General features: G+C 36.0%; 1 pseudogene; it reads right to left on the bottom strand.

Moving 5' to 3' along the window:
• LOC149169234 (conserved oligomeric Golgi complex subunit 5-like) overlaps positions 1-22,221 on the bottom strand; it is a 133,318-nt pseudogene that overhangs the window by 92,186 nt on the left and 18,911 nt on the right.

The raw sequence follows: 22,221 nt of genomic DNA on the forward strand, positions 1-22,221 counted from the left end.
TAAATATGTTATGTTTTTATACTTTACATTTAGATAAATGCTTGAATCTCTCTCCATTATTAATACCAGTTACAACAATCTAATTCAATTTCATAGCATAGCCTAATGAAAAATTATGGTTGTTGTTGGACTTCATAGTGTTAAATGAATGCTTATGGAATGTTACTTGAATGAACTACATCACAACATGATAACTTCACTATGTAGAGATCCCCACCTCTCCAACACCTTGGTAAAACTCCTCAAGTGAGACCTTCCTTACATTAGGAATTGATAATGTCAATGATAGACTAGTACAATGTTTTCTAGAAACTCAAGTGGACCCTAGATTACGAATTAGAGCCAAGAAATGGTTATGTTGTTGGGACCACAACATCATTTTGTGGCCTTATAAAAATGAAGAAAATACAGGCTAAACCACAAGTGGAAGATTGTTTTGATGACATAATGAAATATTTGCTAGCGAGGAAGGCCCAATGCTTTGTTGGAGAATGTAAAAATTCAAGGAGACATTCATCTATGAAGAAATCTTTGAAATGTTATGGATAGAGTTTTATAGCGAGTTTTTGTGAATGGTTGTATGTGCTTGATGAAGCCCAACATCACCATTGAGGAGATAGGAAGACAAGAAAGTCAAATCTTAAATCCAATAATGTTGAAGCATTACAATCACTTGGTTAATCTAGGAATAGACGTTTGGGGGGAGAAGACAATGGAAGGATACATTATATCTAGTTTGTAGTAGAATTGTATTGATTGTACTCAAAATCTAAGGACCAAATTCACAAGGAGTTTTAAGAGAGATTGTTGAACACAAACCTATAAGGATAGAAATGTTGTTGGTGAAGGAAAAGTTGTTTCCTACTAACCCACTGAGCATGGTGGTGTAAAACCTTGCATTAAGGAATCGGTTACAATGGAGTTGGAAAATATGAGAGCTCAAAGGACCAAATGACCATGGAGGGCACAAAATAGTAAGTTGAACAAGATTTTAGGAAGTAGATATAACTAAGCAGTGGTGGTTGAACTAGATGTTAGCAAATGAAGAAGTGTTAAAATTGGCAACTAGGGAAAAACATCATGTGGGTAATCTTATTCATGGCTGATAATATTTTTATTAGATTTCTCTCATCGAGAGGTGTAAGATTGATATAAATATCATCCGATTCTAATAAGTATTCATGGAGATATGAATTTATTTTGATTATGGAATTATTATCAAGGCAACCTACAACTCATGTAGGCTCAGAAGCCCAACAGTCACATCTATTCAAACACCAACATTGTGTATAAATATAAGAGGAATTTTCCTCATTTGGACTCAATTATCTCATCACATCTCTCTCTCTCTCTACTGCACAGAAACAAGTGTCTTCTCTACTGCGCGGAAAAGGGTCTCTCTCTCACACATGTGAAGCCGAAAGCTGTTGAACCTGAAGCTGCAACTGCAGATCCAAAGTTTGACTAGAATTGACCATTAGATATCCTCCTTAGAACTGCACTATAGGTCCATATATATCTCCTCTGAAAGCCGCAACTTTTGGTGGTGGAATGAAGTCAATCCGACAGATGGTTTTCAAGATATCGATTGCCCTAGTTTGAAGCCAGAAGCTGCAGAAACTGAAGCTGCAACTGCAGAAGTAAAGATTGACTTGCATGGACTAGAAGATCTCCTCATCTGAACTGTGCTGAAGGTTCATTTGAACCTCCTCTAGACGCTGCAACGTTTGGTGGTGGAATCAAGTCGATCCGATGGTCGGTGTGTGAGATATCGTCTGCCCTAGTTTGATGATGAAGCTGCTAATGCTGATGCTGCTAATCTAGGGTTTGCTACTGCTGATATAAATCAGATTTATTGTACTATTTCTCTCTACTGAATTATTAAAGATAAAAGAAGATTTGATCAAAGAGTTTCCCCACAAATTGTGGGGTTTGTCCCTAGCTAGCCACCACATCTTGTGTCTCTCATCTTGGCTTCTTTTCTGTCGATCATTTAATGTTCTATCTACACTTTAATTTATGTACATGTGATTGCTAATCTGTGGAATATAATAAGAAAATGAAGTAAACTGTTATAAGAATAGAACATACCATAACTTAACATGGTATCACAGCTGAGGTGAAGACAAAGCCCAAGAAAGAGCAAGAGCAATCACCGAAGAGAAGATTGGCAAAGCTATCCTAAAAGAACAATGGGGTCCTCAACATTATTTCCTACCGAAGACAAGCTCCGTGAGAAAGCTGACTATCACAGATGGAAGATGTCTATCGATCTAACCCTTGAGGATCAAGGAGTGTTGGAGAGAGGAAACATTGTTGAACCTCCATTAAATGCACCTCCTGCTGCCAGGAACAAATGGAAGAATGGAGAAATTAAAGCAAAGAAGATCATCCAAGACTCTATCGAGAAGCGCTTGGTGGTGTACATCTTTGATCTAGACACCTCCAAGGAAATCTACGATAGACTGGTGAATTTATTTAAAGTTAATGATGCAAATCAAGTTTTATTTCTTAGAAATAAGCTGAGGGAAATCAAGAAGGGTAAATATGAGAGTATGCAAGCATACTTCTTAAGAATGACTAAGATCAAGAATGATCTCCTATATATTGGGGAGACTATTACTGACATAGAAATTGCACTCACAACTCTTGGAGGATTACCATCCGAATGGTATGTGTTCAAGACTACTCTTCTGAACAATAATGTAATTCCTAGTTTCGAGGAATTAATGGCTAGATGCATTCAAGAAGAAATAAGGGTAGAAGAGCAAGAAATTCCCTTGCCTAAAAGTCCTCCTGCTGCATTTTCTTCTCATGCTAAGAAAAGAAATAATTCTGGGTCTAAATCGAAAATAAAGGCTAGATCTAAGGGTGGAAGAAAAGGACGATGTTTCATTTGCAATAAAGCAGGTCACTATGCAAGGGAATGCCCTGATATAAAGGACTCTCACTGTGACAATGATCAAAATCCCTCTCATGGTAATCGAAGGAATGGAAAATTCAACAGCAAAGGTAAAAGGAATGCTAGAAATCAAGGAAGAGGGAAACCATTCAAGAAGGCTAGAAATTCCAGGTATGAATCTAACGTTGTTGACAATAAGCAGGCTGAATATTATCTACCAGCTACTCTATCTACCTCCACTCTTTCAGACTCAATGGGAATTTGTCTCATTGATAGTGGTGCCTCAAGACACTTCACTAGTTACAAAGAAGTACTCCATAATTTGGTAGAGAAAGAAACTAACGTGGAAATTGTCCTTGGAGATGACATGAAATACCCCGTGAAAGGTGTAGGCAATGTTTCTCTCAAATTGAATCTAGGTAATACGATTCACTTACAAGATGTATTATATGTACCGATCTCAAAAGTAACCTGGTATCCATCTTGGCAATGGAAGACAAAGGCTACAAAGTAACCTTCAGTGATGGCAAGGTACGTATATGGAAAAGTAATGTTAGAGATGCTTTCACTCTTGGGTTTTGAGTTGATTCTTTATATCAGGTTGGTGGAAGTCCGCTAGGTGTCATGTCTTGTGACGCAACTCTTTAGTCTAAACTTTGGCATCAGAGGTTTGCCCACCTTCATTACAAAGCTCTACCCGATGTAAGACAAATGGTAACAGGGATGCCTGAATTCCAAGTAGAGAAAGAAGGTGTACGTATGGGATGTGCCGAAGGAAAGATCAAAAGGGGACCATTCCCTTCAAGTCAAAGCTAGACCTCTGATATATTACAACTAATTCACTCAGACATATCTGGTATGATGCCTGTGAACTCCTTGGGAGGATATTCATATTATCTCACTTTTACTGATGACTATTCTCGAAAGACCTGGATATACTTCTTGAAAATGAAGGATGAAGTGTTCTCTTGGTTTCGACACTTCAAAGCCCTAATCAAGAATCAAAACAACAAGAAGATCAAGATCTTAAGAACTAATAATGGGACTGAATATGAATCTAATGACTTCCATGATTTTTGTAAAGAGGCTGGCATCAAGAGGGACAATACTACACCATATACTCCTGAACAGAATGGTGTGGCAGAAAGAAAGAACAACACAATTCCGGAAGCAGTTGTTGAGCGATAAAAGGTGTCTTTTTAACTCCTAATTATCCTCACATTAATTGTCAACCCGGGGACGATTTTTATTTCAAGAGTGTACTCTGTCTGAGGTGGCTATTTACTCAAGAGTAATGTTTTGTAGTATATTTCTTAAAATCCAAAAGTAAATGAATGCTGGAAACAAAATCTAATCTGAACAGTAAGAAACTGAAATGTTCTCAACTAAATCATTCACTCAAACAACCATCAATCGAGGACTCAGTAATGATAACTCTCTCCCCTGTAAACTGATGCAAATGAAAATCAATCATAGGCAAGATCTCCAATCTGAGAACTTAGGCATCGATAGCCAATGTCCTTTACAATTGTTGATCTTTTAATCCACAAAAAAACAATTAACTGGAAATGATAAATCAATAATGCTGCTAACAGAAATGGAATAAACACGCTCACTGCAATAATACTTAAAAGCAAAACCAAATACTTGCAGAAAAGAAATGAACAACAACGCTTATTTAGTAGGAATGAACAACAAAGCTATTTTAATAGAAATGAACCGCAATATGTAGTAAACATCAAAGTATGAATATGAACAGCACAACATTATACTTAAATGAACAACATAACAATATAAGTTTAAAAGGATAATAATCTATGTTATGATGGAAAGGAATGACCACGTGATCCAATCACAGCTATGCAATAAAACAATTTCATAAAATATTAGAACAGCACGTTGTAAAAACATGAAACTGTAAAGCAATATGATTCAAAGAAATAAGAATTAAATCAAACCATCACACTGTAGAAATCGTAAAGATACAATACAAAGCAGTAGCTTAATCCACCAGGGCCCTTAGCCGCCAGTGGATGCCACTGGGCTACTTCAGATAAGGTGAATGAATAGAAACCCTTTTACTTATTAATCATCAAACTGTGAAATCATTACAACAAAAAAAGCTTTGAGAATTACAATGGTAATGCAATGATCTCCTTTTCCTCCTATCCTATCCCATCATGAATCATGAATCTTTAACTCCGAATCCCTCCTTCTGAATCACTAATTCTCCATCCCCTTCTCTGATCTCTGTTTTCATTTAAATACAAAGAGAGTAGAGAGCAGTTACAACATACATGATTACAATATCATTCTCATTACAAAATTGGATTGTTCTCAACAAATTGATAAGCAAGATCATATCCGCAATATCTCTCCATCAATCATTCAACAAAAACAGGTTGAATTTGGCATTGCAACTGGGATAATTTGGAAAACGGCCACACAACGAATCTCAGAAAAATGTCTTCAGAGAACCTTCTGTTTCTCTCAATACAGACCGAATTTGGGAAAAATGCTCTGCGCAAAACTAACTTGGTCTGTTGTGGACAAAACCCATGTTTCGGATTTTCCATATTCTTCTCCATTTGCCCAAAACATTCAATACAAAATCGTCACTTCTTATTCCAACGAATTTCTGAGTTGGCACATTTAATGATCAAATCTTCAATTTGAAAATTATCTTGGAGGCTAAAAATAGTGAGTAATGTTACAACCAATTTATTAATAAACCATCATTGATAAAATCATGCATAATCATCCATTTATTAAAAATGAAGGAGAATAAATAATATTTATTCATTAGAGCATAAATAATCATAAAATAGAATTATATGATAAATTATGATAAATGATGTGATAAAGAAGAGTAGAAATGGGTGAAATAAGCATTCAAAAGTGATAATAATAATGACATATTAACGACTCAACACACCCCCACAATGAATATATTGCATGTCCTCATGCAACAAAAAGTTGAATATATTGCATGTCCCCATGCAACCTAAAGACAAAACCCATGTGTTAACCAAGCAATAAAAAATTTGTTCATCCCAGCTCATGAAATGGATAGAACAAATGAATTCTTCCTTAATCAATGAATATTCAATTTTAGAAATCTTGATGAAGGCATAACAATTTTTACACTGATGTTCAAGTTATGTGTATATGAAGTTGTGGCAAAATATGATATAAGTAACAGCAAACTTCATTAACCATTTTCTAAAAAAATACAAACTAGATTTTGCTGAAATTTTGCAAGTAGATTTCCACTATATTAATGCTTATATGATCCAAAAACCAGATCATTTTGATGCACGGATCATGAGATATAAACAAAATGGTTGTAGGTGATAGTGCATGATTTCTGAAATTTTACGAACTAATTTAACTTGAAATTATCTGGGTTTGTGTATTTTAATGACACGTTTATGTTATCTAGAAATCACAAAAATTGAGTTCATAGTTTTAAAAATATATGGAAATCAATTTCTACACTGAAATTATATGCCTTAAATGAGAAAGGAAGTAGAAAACATCCATCATGCGTAGCAATTCCTCCCCCACTCTGAAGAATTAGCATGCCCTCATGCAATGCTAGAAAACAAATTGATGTAGTGGCAACCATCTGTTGAATTCTATGCTTGGTGTAAAACAACATGGAATAAGGGAGGTGTTGAGAATGAATAAGAATAACAATGGATGATAAAGAATATTAATGAAATGGTCATAAGAAAGAAATGAATGAAAGCAACACTCTCCCAAACTGAAAGATGATATGCCGTTGAAAAATAGGAAGTGGTAAAGATGTGGAATGAAGGAGGATGAATAATGCTCCAAATGGATTTTCATTAAATTTTCCTAAATATGGAATAAATTAGAAAATTATGCTAATTTACCTCAAGTTTTACCTCCAAAAAGAAAAATGTGGAATGACATATAGGTACTGGAATTTGTTGAAGCTGATGTAGGTAGAGTGGGTGTTGAAAGTGATGCAAAAGGTGGAATCTAGGCAAGCACATCATGTCTAAAGAATTGTTCACATTAGCGAGTTTCTCAAACCTCTTCTGTTAGTTCCGATAGTGTGGTCATGCTATGAATAGAGTGTCTCCCCATACTTGTTGTTCTCCTGTCAACAAATCACTATTTTGCATACAATGTTCTTGAATCCATAGTGTTAGTTTTGAATAGCAACAGATAAGATGCATGCAAAAATTTCAATTAGAAAAACTTTTGTATACATGCAATACTAATATTTTGTCAAATCAACAAGTTATGACAGAGTGCAGTAATCATATCGCATGCTATCCCATAATGCATACATTCCCCCTCCAATTAGAAAATGATTTCCATGACCATAAAGCATATGAAAGGTGTTGTGCTCACGACAAGGCAAGAGAATGAACAATACAACGGTAAATGAAGCAGAGTACACATATCAATGATAGGACGGCAAGGGTTATGGTTATAATGAGAGCAGAGTGTATAAAGATAGTTATGAATAAAAGATAGGACACTTTGGATTGATGATAAGTTATGCGAAAAGGAAAAACGATAGCAATATTCCAAAAAGATGCTTTATTGACAGTATTCTAGCTGAAAAATGATGTGATTGATCATAAAATAATTTCCCATGCGTAAAAGTTCAAAACAAGGAAAAAATTAAGGAAATAACTTTTCCGATAAAAATAAAAAATTAGAAAAGGGTATTATAGTAATAATTGATGATAGGATATAACTTCAATACCATAAGCAGAGCCTCTACTGCCAGCATGCGTCCATAGCCTCGGTAGGGTTTCTTTTTAACTCATATGAGCGAGGATCCTCAATTTATAAATGGAGAGTTCCAGTGTTGTTCTACAGAAGAGATCAGTGTGCTGGCGTCGTATCTAGATAACCACACTGCCATTCACTGGGATGTAGCAAAAGTGATCAGGCCAGCTCGTGATGAGACCTCCTGTTCCAAGGATAATTTGGCTATCCCATGGATCATAATCCTGGTGTGGTGGCCACAATGGGAATGTCACTCTGTTACAGCCTTCTGAACATGGTAGGCTGGCTCGTAATGAGACCCCCTATCCTCCATATGCGAAAGTTTTTTTGTTTTTATTACACATTTTTATGATAAAAAGAGGGAGGCTCAGTATTCCTTAAGAGCAGGGATGGTGGAAGAAGTTGAACATGTCAATAGAAAGAAATATACCCATAATCTCATATATTACAGAAAGAGAAAATTATAACCAAGAAGGGTGGAACTAGCATGGTATTAAGATGATCAATCAGTATCATGTACAACAGAAAATAATGCAATAAATTAGTATATAAATAATTGTATCCCTTTTTGAAAATAATCTATAATCAAGGAGCTGTCCTGTTAAAGATCATAACGTGAATGGTATTAACTCCCTTCAATAGAATCCATAATTCTTGTCTTCATAATAGTGTACTTCATGCCATGAAAGGAAATCAGTAAAATGTGGTTGAGATGAACTGGCAATAATCCCACAAGACGAAGGAAGGGTTGTTCTTGAAAATACTTTCAAAGTGTTGCTCCTTTAAAGGAACAACAAAAACACTTGAAAAAATGTTGTTCCGTGTAGAGAACAACAAAGAAAATGCACACCAAAAAACAAAAATACACACGAAAAAGTGTTGTTCCCTGTAGGGAATAGCAAAAAAAATGCATGTGAAAAAAGTGTTGTTCCTTAAGTGGAACAACAAAAAATGCGAAGACGTTGTTCTTTGGGAAAGAAACAACAAAAATGTGAAAGTGCAGAAGTGTTGTTCCTTTGGAAAGGAACAACAAAAATGTGAAAGTGCAGAAGTGTTGTTCCTTTAAAAAGGAACAACAAAAATGTGAAAGTACAGAAGTGTTGTTCCTTCGGAAAGGAACAACAAAAATGTGAAAGTGCAAAAGTGTTGTTCCCTTCGGAAAGGAACAACAAAAATGTGAAAGTGCAAAAGTGTTGTTCCTTTGAAAGAGAATAGCAAAATGTGGAAAAACGCAGAAGTGTTATTCCTTTAGAAAGGAACAGCAAAATGCAGAAGTGTTGTTCCTTTGAAAATGAACAAAAAAATGTGAAAGTGCAGAAGTGTTGTTCCTTCGGAAAGGAACAAAAAAATGTGAAAGTAGAGAACTGTTGTTCCTTTTAAAAATGAATAAAAAAAATGTGAAAGTGCAAAAGTGTTTCCTTTAAAAAGTAACAACAAAAATGTGAAAGTGCAGAAGTGTTGTTCCTTCAGAAAGGAACAACAAGAATGTGAAAATGCAGAACTGTTGTTCCTTTAAAAAGGAACAACAAAAATGCGAGAGTGAAGAAGTGTTGTTCCTTTAAAAAGGAACAACAAAATGTGGAAGTGGAAAGGAACAACAAAATGCGGAAGTTCTGTTCTTTTAAAAAGGAACAACAAAATGTGGAAATGTTGTTCCTTTAGAAAGGAACAACAAAATGCACAATCATAAAATGCAAGCACGCAAAAAACAAATTAGCTATTCACGGCATTGATGCTGAGGATGGTTTACAATTTGAAGGAAGCAACACCTGAAACACAAAACATAAGAGAAATTAGAAAAGAAACAACATTTTATTTAAAAACAGTATGTAAATAAATAAATTAAGTTACAACAGCTTTGATATTATGTAAAACAAATGATCTCTTCAAAAAATGTTTTGGGAGCAGTGACAAGACATGAACCTTCAAATGGAAATCAATTCTTCATTTGGTTTTTTATGAATCCATTGGGTAATGAGTTGGATGAAATTCTGTTGTTTCATTAAAATTTCATTCAAGAATCGCTCATCCATAAATTGACTTTCTTTATTCTCCTAGGACCTGTAAAAAACGAGTGTCTACCTGCAATAAAATATTAAATCATTGAGAAAAAAAGGTGATCGGGCTCCCCTAATCTAATAATTATGAAAAAAAATAAAAAATAGTTACTCTGTATAACAAATCCACTGAGAAAATAACAAAATAAAATTTATTTGTCACCTGCGGGAGAGCAGTGGTCGGCCATACTAACCAGTAGTGTTTTAATCACAACTTCTTCTTTTTTTCTTCCAGTGATTCCAAAGCCAGATGAGAGCTAATCCAAAGGTGTATCTCCAATAGAAACAAGTTTTAAAAATTCAATGATATGATATGTCAATTTTAGTTAGAACAACCTACATAACAGAGTCATTTTCGATTACCCTACTTGGAACAACTGTGAATGTTTTAAGCATAGATTCTTCGTTTGATGTTGGATTCAAATGATTCAAATTGGAAATGAAAGTATATTCATTTGTTTATCTCTAATAAAAATATTTTTTGAATACAAGAAGAATTGATAGGTCAAATACTCTAAGGAACAGCCAGAAAAATAGAGTTTTAAGAGTGCTGATTTACAATAGATAGTCAGTATTTTGATCATAACTTACTCATATGACATCCAAAATGAGTGATTAAAACTGTGTTGTGAACTGGATTAATAGGGTAATCTACCACAGAAATTTGTTTTAAAAATATGGTCTTTTAGACCTCCAAAAACCGGCCGTCCCAACTCTGTTCCTGAGCTGCCTGCTAGACACCCTATCAATGTTTTGGTTCTAACGTTTTTGTTTCAAATCCAAATTGAGTGATTCAAATTGGGTTGAAAATTATATAGAAACGGTTAATTAGAATAGAAACAAATTTTAAAAATATTCCGTTTTCGTCCCTCAAAACATGGCTATCCCGACTGTGTTTTTAGAATTTTCATCAAGCCCGCATGCCAAAAAAATATGATATTCAAGCATTTTTTCAAATCGGTAATAAAAATGAATATAAGTTTTTGTAGAAATATTATTTCCATTATAATTCATCTACGTACACAAATGAATTAAAAAAAAATTATCACCGATGCATGATTTCCATAACATATTGCAACAAAAAACAACTAGTTTTACATAAAACAAAATGTATTTATTTATGTCCTTATTTATTTATTTATTTTATTTTTTACAATAACCTACTTTGATTTGAAAAATGAATATGATTACATATATGAATACCTCCAATGGAACCATTTTCGAAATAAAACTTCAAATATGCACATACCCAAATTTAAAAAATGCATATTAATGAATATTAGGGTATGAGAAGCCAACTTCCCTTGAAAATATGGTGTCAAAAATTGTTGAAGTATGGAGTGATGCTGCAAACAAATGATGGAGTGAAACCAATATTCAATATATCCTTTACTTTCTTGATTTCCCATAGCCATCATATCACGAAGTTCTTGAGCTTTTAAAATGACTTGTTGATGCATACTAAAATAAACCTCATTTTATTCCATAGCTTCTACAATTTTTGAATTTGAAACATTCTGAATCTCATTGTAAGTTTTTTAAAATGCCAGATGTGAGATAGAATGGGTGGTAAGGGTGGGTAAATTTTATAGTTCAACACTATAAGCATGTTGTACTGGTTTATTATGGTGAGGGTGTGGAACGAGTTGAGCAGGAAATTGTGTACAGAATGGAGCATTTTCATGATGTGGTTGACTGGGTTGAGTGGATGATTTTGATGGGCAAGAAAGATGTTGTGGAAGACCTGGTGAAGAATATGGAGAATGTGTTTGTGCTACAAGATGAGGGAGAGTAGTCATGCAATCATAAGGTGAACCATGCCAAACTTGTAGACAAGATTGGTGGTGGTTATATTGAGATTGACATGGCTACCCTAACACATTAGTATTCCATAATGGATTATGCAAGTAAGAGAATGGAGAAGAAGTGTTTTGAACCATACTTGTAGGCCATGATTTCCATGGTTTTGACCTTGTTGCAGCTTCCTCATCTCTTTGATATGATACTTCCATCCTAGATAAGGAAGAGTGAGTATCTATGAGATGCTCCTTTCGGTCATGAGGGCAAAACACTTCATCAAATTCTTGATTTTTCTAAACCTGCAAAACATTCAATTTTGAATTTAAAGAGATAATAAAATGAATTTTAAAATGTTCAAATAAATCATTGATTTCAGCTCTTATATCTCCTGTTCTTGTAGCAGATTTGGAAAATAAAAAACAAACGTCTCTAGAATTCTTACCAGCCTTGGAGATTCCTCTTGAGTAACTTATCCACAATTCACAAACATCATCATATGATAATTAAAAAACATCACCTTTTCCTATCAGATTTAAGAGTTCTAGAAATTCATGTTTGATTCCTTTGAGTAGGAGTGTTTTTAAGATCTCTTTTTCCAAATACTTATGCTTTGATTTTTGAAGGTTATATTGAAATCGCTCTACATAGTCCTCCAAGATTTCATCTTCCCCTTGTACCATATTGAAAATATTTTCATTGTCCTTGCAATAGCTCTGGTACTTCTTCAAGAATATGTTCTTGATGTCCTCCCATGTTTGGATGCAGTTCCCACCAAGGCTCATGAACCATCAGAGAGCTACTTCTTTTAGAGTAAGAGGAAACACTTTCAAACTTTGATCATTAGTACAATAATCATATCATATACAAATTATTTCGAACTCAAATAAAACTGTATTTGGATCTTCATTTGTCAAACCATGAAAATTTGGTAGAGAGGATGGGGGAATTATATGCATTTGTGTTACTCCACCTAGATCTTTGATAGGGAATTCAAAAGATGCAATATGGGACATTTCTTACCATAATAGAAGATGCTCTTCATGTTTTTCTTTGAGGCTCCTCCTTAAAATATTCTTGTCAATCAGTTAGTGAAATGGGTGGTGCTTACATCACCACTTAAGTGAAATCATGAGATTTGTTTTTCAAAATTTCTATTTTTTTTGTTTTTTTAGTCATTCACATAGAAATCCAAACATTTATTTCTACCCTAAGTTCTTTAACAATTCTGCTGGAAAGCAGGTGGGAGAGCAGGGCTTTTACATGCTCCATACGCAGGTTCTTACCTTCCGTTTTTAATACCCAATTCTTTCCTAACAGACACTCATCACATGCAAACTACTCTTTAGAAATGGCTACACTCTCCCTGGCAACGATGCCAAAATGTTGAGTGATAAAAGGTGTCTTTTTAACTCCTAATTATCTTCACATTAATTATCAACCTAGGGACGATTTTTTATTTCAAGAGTGTACTCAGTCTGAGGCGGCTATTTACTCAAGAGTAATGTTTTGCAGTATAGTGCTTAAAATCGAAAGTAAATGAACATTGGAAACAAAATCTAATCGGAACAACAGGAAGCTAAAATGTTATGAACTAAATCATTCACTCAAACAACCATCATTCGATGACTCAGTAATGATAACTCTCTCCCCTATAAACTGATGCAAATGAAAATCAATCATAGGCAAGATCTCCAATCTGAGAACTTAGGCATCGATAGCCAATGTCCTTTACAGTTGTTTATCTTTCAATCCACACTAAAGAAATTAACTGGAAATGATAAATCAATAATGTTGCTAACAGAAATGGAATAAATACGCTCATTGTAATAATACTTAAAGGAAAAACCAAATACTTGCAGAAAAGAAATGAACAACAACGCTTATTTAGTAGGAATGAACACAAAGCTATTTTAACAGAAATGAACTGCAATATGTAGTAAACATCAAAGTCTGAATATGAATAGCACAACATTATATTTGAAATGAAAAACATAACAATATAAGTTGAACAGTATAATAATCTCTGTTATGATGGAAAGGAACAACCACGCGATCCAATCATAACTATGCAATAAAACAATTTCATAAAATATTATAATAGCACGCTGTAAAAACATGAAACTGTAAAGCAATACGATTCAAAGAAATAAGAATTAAATCAAACCATCACACTGTAGAAATCGTAAAGATATAATACAAAGCAGCAGCTTAATCCACCAGCGGCTGGGCCCTTAACCGCCAGCGGATGCTGCTGGGCTACTTCAGATAAGGCGAATGAACATCAACCCTTTTACTTATTAATCATCAAACTATGAAATCATTACAACAACAAAAGCTTTGAGAATTACAATGGTAATGCAACAATCTCCTTTTCATCCTATCCTATCCCATTATGAATCATGAATCTTAAATTCTGAATCCCTCCTTCTAAATCCCTAATTCTCCATCCCTTTCTCTGATATATGTTTTCATTCAAATACAGAGAGAGTAGAGAGCAGTTACAACATACATGATTAAAATATCATTCTCATTACAAAATTGGATTTTTCTAAACAAATTGATAAGCAAGATCATATCTGGAATATCTGTCCATCAATCATTCAACAAGAACAGGTTGAATTTGGCATTGCAACTGGGATAATTTGGAAAACGACCACACAACGAATCTGAGAAAAACATCTTCAGAGAACCTTCCATTTCTCTCAATACGGACCGAATTTGTGAAAAGTTCTCATTTCAAAACTAATTTGGTCCGTTCTAGACAAAACCCATGTTTCGGATTTTCCAGATTCTTCTCCATTTTCCCAAAACATTCAATACAAAATCATCACTTCTTATTCCAGCGAATTTCTAAGTTGGCACATTTAATGATCAAATCTTCAATCTAGAAATTATCTTGGAGGCTAAAAATGGTGAGTAATGTTACAACCAATTTATTAATAAACCATCATTGATAAAATCATGCATAATCATCAATTTATTAAAAATAAAGGAGAATAAATAATATTTATTCATTAGAGCATAAATAATCATATATGATAAATTATGATAAATGACGTGATAAAGAAGAGTAGAAATGGGTGGAATAAGGGTTAAAAAGTGATAATAATAATGACATATTAATGGCCCAACCATTGTCCGGGCCATGCTACATGATTAAAGACTTCCAAAGTTTCTATGGGCTGAAGCTGCAAAAACTGTCGTATATGTACAAAATCGATGCCCTCATCAAGCATTGGGTTCCAAGACTCCTGAATAAAAGTTCACCGGTAAGAAACCTAATGTTTCTCATTTTAGAATTTTTGGAAGCGCTGTATATTTTCACGTACTGAAAGAGAAAAGAAATAAATTGGGTGCATCTGGAAAAAAGGGAATTTTCGTGGGCTATGGTGAAAATACTAAAGGCTATAGAATCTATAGAGCCGGTCAAAGGGAAGTCATAATTAGTCATGATGTCACCTTTGACGAAGATATGGCTCTCAATAAGGTGAACAATCTTTCGACTTTGAGGAGCTCTCAAGAAGCCGACACCAGGGAACTGAAAGAAAATGATGATGAATCAATGCCTGATGTAGAAGAACCCATGGATCCGATCGATCCTCATCCACATGAGCCTTCCTCTTCTAGGAAGAGGCCTTATGGCTTAGGGGGCTACTTGATGATGCTGAAGGACATGCTGCACCCCGAGGAAGCTTTCGTGAATGTAAGAAACCTAATAGGTATCAAGGATACCTGACCATCATGAGCACGATCATACAAAATGAGCCTTCATCATTCTCAAATTCTGTCAAGCATCAAGTATGGAAAGATGCTATGACCAAAGAATATGAGTCTATCATGAAGAATGACCTCTGGGAAGTAGTTCCTAGACCTAAGGACAAGACAGTTGTTACTTCCTAATGGTTTTACAAGATAAAGCATGCAGTAGATGGAAGTACGGAAAAGTATAAGGCTCGTTTTGTTGCTCGTGGTTTCCCCGAGAAGGAAGGTAGAGACTATGATGAGATATTTGCACCTGTTGCCAGATATACGACCATTCTCTTGATCATAGCCCTTGATGCTTCACAAGGATGGAACCTACATCAGATGGATGTCAAGACTGTGTTCTTGCATGGCTCGATCAAGGAAGAGGTCTATGTGGAGCAACCCGAAGGATTTAAAATTTATGATTGGAAATCTCATGTATGCAGGTTGAAGAAGGCTCTCTATGGGTTGAAGCAAGCACCCCCAGCATGTTGTGAGAGGATCGAAAGCTACTTGATGATGCTGGGATTCACTAGGAGTGAAGCTGATCCTAACCTTTACTTTAAGTTTGAAGATGATAAACCTCTCATACTGGTGTTGTATGTGGATGATCTCTTTCTAACAGTTGCAGACCCTCTCAGTCTCAAATGTAAGAGGGAGTTGGCTCTGAATTTGAAATGAAGGACCTAGGACTGATGCACTGTTTCCTAGGACTTGAAGTGTGGCAAAAGCCAGGAGAAGCTTTCCTATCTCAAGGAAAATATTTGGTGAAGATATTGGAAAGATTCGGTATGGTGGAGTGCAAGCCTGTAACTACCTCGATGGAGCTTGACTTCAAGAAGTTAAGTGGTAGTGTTGCTGGACCTGTTTTACGAAATGCTACCGAGTATCGGCAACTTGTCAGAGCATTAATGTTCTTAGTGAACTCCCATCTAGATATATGCTTCACAGTCAACATATGGTTGAACCCCACCACATACATTGGATTGGTGCTAATAATCTGCTGAGATATTTTCATGGCACTATCTCTTATGGGTTAAACTACCGAAGATGTGAGACTATTTGGATACACAGATGTTGACTGGGCAAGCAATGTGGAGGACCGTAAGAGCACCTCCGTGTGTTGTTTCTCCTTGAGATCTACTTTGATATCCTGGATGAGAAGGAAGCATAAGTCGGTGGCCTTGAGCACCACCAAAGCAGAGTATATTGCTACCAACATGGCTTCCTTTGAGGCAGTTTGGTTGCGAAAGCTCTTCAGTGAACTGTTTGGATTTACAATGGATACCACCATGACCCTTCGTGATAACCAGAGTGGGATTCGTTTGTCAGAGAATCCAGTATTTCATGATTACTGCAAGCATATCGATATCAGATACCACTATATTCGAGATATGGTGTAGCGGGGAGCTATAAGGCTCCAACATATCGGTACAGATGAACAGGTTGCCGACATTCTGAGAAAACCCCTTACGAAAGTAAAATTTCTGACTTTCCGAGAACAACTTGGAGTTGTTGAAAGACCCTCCGATGAGGCTCATGTAGGATGCATTGAGCTCTGGGAGCTCCAGAGGGTGCAGGGTGCTTCTTGGAGCAGCATATGACCACAGGATGATTCATTATCCCCTGGTGGTATACATATACACCCCACAGTGACACTAACAGGATTCATGTGTTGTCCTGTGAGGCCTGGATTGATGTGTTCTCCATGGTGGCTATAGCAGGATTGATGTATTCTCCTGTGAGGATAGGATTGATTAGTTCTCCTATCGAGGCATCTTACCCATGCAATCTGGGACTCATGGGAAGTACCTCTCATATGATCAATGAGCAGGGAAATGAAGTTAGGGACCATAGTAGTACCGATGGATGCATCGTTGTATCTACCATACTCCCTATGCTAGGATGACCTCCATTGATTTGGGTTCAATGATACTACTTTGGGACCAGTGGTAGGAGTTGTACCATACTATGACACTGACTTCGAGTCGGTTGAGATTGGTTTGGGACCAATGATACATACTCTGAGACTGACTTCGTGTTACAGTGAGAGTGGTACATACTACGACGCTAACTTCGGGTTGGTTGAGACTGGTCTAGGACCAGTGGTACACTCTTTAAGACTGCGATACTAGTCTGGGACCAGTGGTACACACTCTAAGACTGACTTTGAGTCAGTGGATGATGATATTGGTCTGGGACTAGTGGTGTTATACTCACTATGACGCTGACTTTGGGTTGGTTGCGACTGGTCTAGGACCAGTGGTACATACTATGAGACTGAATTTGAGTTAGTATGATACATCCTCGATCATTTCTTCTTCTTCATAATTCGGACAAAAGCATAGCAAAACAAAACAATGCAAGAGCAGAGCAGAACAAAGCAAAACAATACAGATCAATACAAGGCAGAACAAGACAAAGCAGAATAGGAAAAATAGAGCAAAGCAGGACAAGGGACAGGCTATACAAGGCAGTGAATTTGATGGATGAATAGTAACGACCAATAGACAGATTGCATATGAAGTTCTCCCTAGTTGAGAAGGAGTGTTAAAATTGGAAACTAGGGAAAAACTTCATGTGGGTCATCTTATTCATGGCTGATAACATTTTTATTATATTCCTCTCATATAAAGATCATCTGATTCCGCTAAGTATTCATGGAGATAAGAATTTATTTTGATTATGGAATTATTATCAAGCCGACCTACAACTCATGTAGGCTTAGAAGCCTAACAGTCGCATCTATTCAAACACCAACATTGTGTATAAATATAAGAGGAATTTTCCTCATTTGGACTCACTCATCTCATCACATCTCTCTCTCTACTACGCAGAAATGAGTCTCTTCTCTACTGCGTAGAAAAGGGTCTCTCTCTCACACATGTGAAGTCGGAAGCTATTGAACCTGAAGCTGCAACTGCAGATCCAAAGTTTGACTAGCGTTGACCATCATATATCCTCCTTAGAATTGCACTGTAGGTCCATTTGGATCTCCTTTGAAAGCCGCAACTTTTGGGTGGTGGAATGAAGTCAATCCGATGGACGGTTTGCAAGATATCGACTGCCCTAGTTTGAAGCCAGAAACTGCCAAAACTGAAGCTGCAACTGCAAAAGTAAAGATTGACCTACGTAGACTAGAATATCTCCTCATCTGAACTACACTATAGGTTCATTTGAAACTCCTCTCGAAGCCGCAACTTTTGGTGGTGGAATCAAGCCGATCTGATGGTCGGTTTGTGAGATATCGTCTACCCTAGTTTAATGATGAAGCTGCTAATGCTGATGCTGTTGATCTAGGGTTTGCTACTGCTGATATAAATCAGATTTATTGTACTATTTCTCTCTGCTGAATTATTGAAGATAAAATAAGATTTGATGAAAGGGTTTCCCCACACATTGTGGGGTTTGTCCCTGGCTAGCCGCCACATCTTGTTTCTCTTGTCTTGGCTTGTTTTCTATCGATCGTTTAATGTTCTATCCACACTTTACTTTATGTACATGTGATTGCTAATATGTGGAATATAATAAGAAAAAGAAGTAAACTGTTATAATCATTGAACATACCATAACTTAACAAGAAGGAAAGGAGGGGTTGCAAAAGGATATTAGTGACGAAGGGAGCAATAAAGTGAGGATGAGTGAGTTGTATAATTTGAATGGGAAAGGTGAGTTGGCTAGCGAATGGTTGCAAAACAAAGGGTTGATTATAAAATATAGCTCAATAAGGAGTAGTAGTCAAGGCACCTCAATGAGGTCTGGTGAACACATTGGAGTGGGGTTGTGAGATATATGTGATTAGAAAGTGGCAGGTTGAATGCAATGTAGAATGAAGAATTGGGTTCATAAAAAATTCTGCAAATCCAAATCTCTACATCAAGGTGGTGAAAAACGAACTAGTCATTATACTACTTTATGTATATGATTTGTTTATTACAGGTGTGGAGGACATAATACAAGAATGTAAGAAGATGTTGGTATTTGAATTCAAAGTGAAATATCTGGGACTTATGCACTATTACTTGGGTTTGGAAGTTTGGCAAAAACATGGGGAAATATATCTAGTACAAGGTAAATACATAATAAAGATATTACAGAGATTCAGTATGATGGATTCCAAACCTATGACTACTCCCATGATCACTAATCTCAAGAAGCTAAGAAGCACTAACTCCTGTCTCGTCCATCCTAATAGCTATATTAAGTTGGTGGGCTCTCTAATGTACCTGGTAAATACAATAACTGATATATTTTTTGTTGTAAATATTCTTAGTCAGTTTTAGTTGGAGCCTCATCACATGACCATTGGATAGTTTTTAAGAATATTATGACATATCTTCATGGCATTATACATCGCTGCCTAAAGTATTATGGAAAGGAAGTTAGAAAAAACATAAATCCTTGTCAATTAAGCTTTCTTTCATAAATGGTCAGCAAAGTTATCATGCCATGTGTGCATAATAGAAGTAATTGAGCCATATAGATGCAGGATACGTCATCCATGAAGAGGGTAGAATCTAGGTCCACAAAAAATATTTCTTCTTTAATTGTTAGAATTCTTTGGGAATGAGCTGCATTTGCCTCAATAGTTTTATTATGGAGATTGTGCAGTTAAAAGAATTTGCATCGAGTGATGTCTGAGCATATTTTTCTTACTAATAATTTGTTATGTGAGTGCAACATCACTGAAAAAGTGTGTTCTTGTTGAAATTGGTTGGAATCATCTTAGAGATTCCCATTGTGATATTTTTCATTTGTGGGTTGATTATCTATGATAACATCGGTTTTGGCCAAGTAAAAAGCTCTGGAATGTTGACATGTTTATAATTTGTTACTAAATTTTCTTTGTGCTTATAAAATAAATGTTTTTGAGACCTCACATTATTATTTGTTATAATAAAGTTATAAACACCAAAATCACTCGCAATGAGTACATAATGAAAATCAGTGGTTTTTAATTCAAAAATAATATTTATTAATCATTATATTACTCAACAATCAGTTATTTATATCTTTTTTAGAACCTTTGGACTACTAACAAGCATGGTTACAGAGTACTCTTAATGGTATAACTCACATTAAAAGATAAGAATGGTGACAGAGTACTGCTAACGGTCTAAATCACATTAGAAGATAAGGACTATTCCTATGGTATACCTCACATTAGAAATAAAATATTTACCAAGAAAACAATACCCATATTTAACATCCAGACATGGAACCTAAGCCAACGAAAGTCCTTCGTGGGCAAGTTTCTTGCAACAATTCATATTATTAAATAATAAACCTATAGTTAAATAACAAAAAATAAAATGCAGTTAGCGATCCCTTGAGTGGGTTTAGTAGCCTCTGGAATCTTCTCCTTTGGCACAGAGACTCAATCATTCTTGTTTGAGTCCACGTCCACCTCCTTGTCCAATTTATTTACTTTGGGACTCTTGCAAGCCTAGACTGCAGGCCAATCCTAGGCCCTTTTTGGGTCTCTGGCATTTTTAGGGACCACCAGATCATCACAATCCATTTGTTCCAGAGAATTTGGCTGGTGATCTCCATTTGCTATGGTATCAGGACATTTTATTTACTTGTTGAAATCAACGTATTATCGCTCTATTTTCGCTTATTTTCTTCGCCGATTTTGGGGTTGCGAAGGCACCTGTTGTCTTCATTGCTGCAACCATTAATGCCCATGCCTTTGGCTTCATCTTCCTCTATTGAATCCTGAATATATAGCCTCTTAAGTGCCTAAGACCAGGAGCGTGAGGAATCTTCTGCAAATTCCTTATATGAAAGGAAATCACCAAAATTTTAGGTACTGATGATTGAATTTCTTGACTCAATCAGATGTATCAAATCATACCCACCATAATATGGTTACGCCCTTATCCTTCCAAGGGATTGTTAGATGTTCTAGGTGTTATGGCATGTCAAGATGTAAACTATGTTTCTTAGTTGTTTTATGGCCATGGTTGGAAGTGAGCCTTGACTTGGTAACTTGTTAAGTGGGATGAGTTAATATTGAACATGAGTAGCCTAAGATGAGTTATAGGTCATTATTAGGTGAAAAGGGAATAGTCTAGTTGTAGTAAATGTAACTTGGTCATGCTATTATAGTCAAGGCAAGACTTGGTTGGGTTCCCAAGTCTTAAAAAAAAGGGTAGTTATGAGGGCATGATAGCTAAGGAGTGTTAGGGCATGCCATGGAATAAACATGCATGCTAACACATGCCAGATAGTTTCATTGGATAACGAGGAGTGTTAGTGAGTGTCAGAGCATCACAAGGGATAACTAAGTCAAAGTGCATGGAAACAAAGGAATAAGAGTGTCTTCCAGGGAGCATTAGTGAATTCCAAGTGTCTCGTGGATGAAGTGTGTTAGGAGAATTTCATAATAAGTCTTGTAGGAGGCAAGCCTGTGATTCCGATAAGGGGATGGACCAAGACGTTTTAGACAAAGGGAGACTTTGGACTAGGCACAACACTATCTTTTCAATTACCTGGTTAGGTTCCCAAATCGCAAAAAATGTAAGGCTATTTATGAGGGCATGACAACTAGGGTGTTCTAAGGCATGCTATGAATTCCAGGAAGTTCTAATACATGATAAAAAAATTCAGATGTATGTTAGGCATTCGAAGACATGCCAAGTGATAAGGCATGCCAAGATGTGTTAAGTGCTAGGGTGTGGCGCCAATGCATGCTAGGGAGTGCTAGGGAAATAGAAGGGAGGACTAGTTTCAATTGCATGGAAATGAATCAATAATAGTGTGTGATAGGGATTTTTAGCAAGTTCTAGGTGTGTTGAGGATGGAGTGACGAGGTATGATAAGCATTTTTAAGACATGGTAGAGTGCTAGGAAAGCATTCCAAGATGTGTCAAGTTCCAAGGTGTTCCAATGTGTGCGAAGGAGTGTTAGGGAGTGTTAGGGAAACAAAAAGGAGAATTAGAT

The sequence above is a fragment of the Pinus tabuliformis genome, chromosome 4_2 (genome assembly GCF_031772625.1).
Source record: "Pinus tabuliformis cultivar Carrire ecotype Pingquan chromosome 4_2, CPIR1, whole genome shotgun sequence".
Taxonomy (NCBI): Eukaryota; Viridiplantae; Streptophyta; class Pinopsida; order Pinales; family Pinaceae; genus Pinus; species Pinus tabuliformis.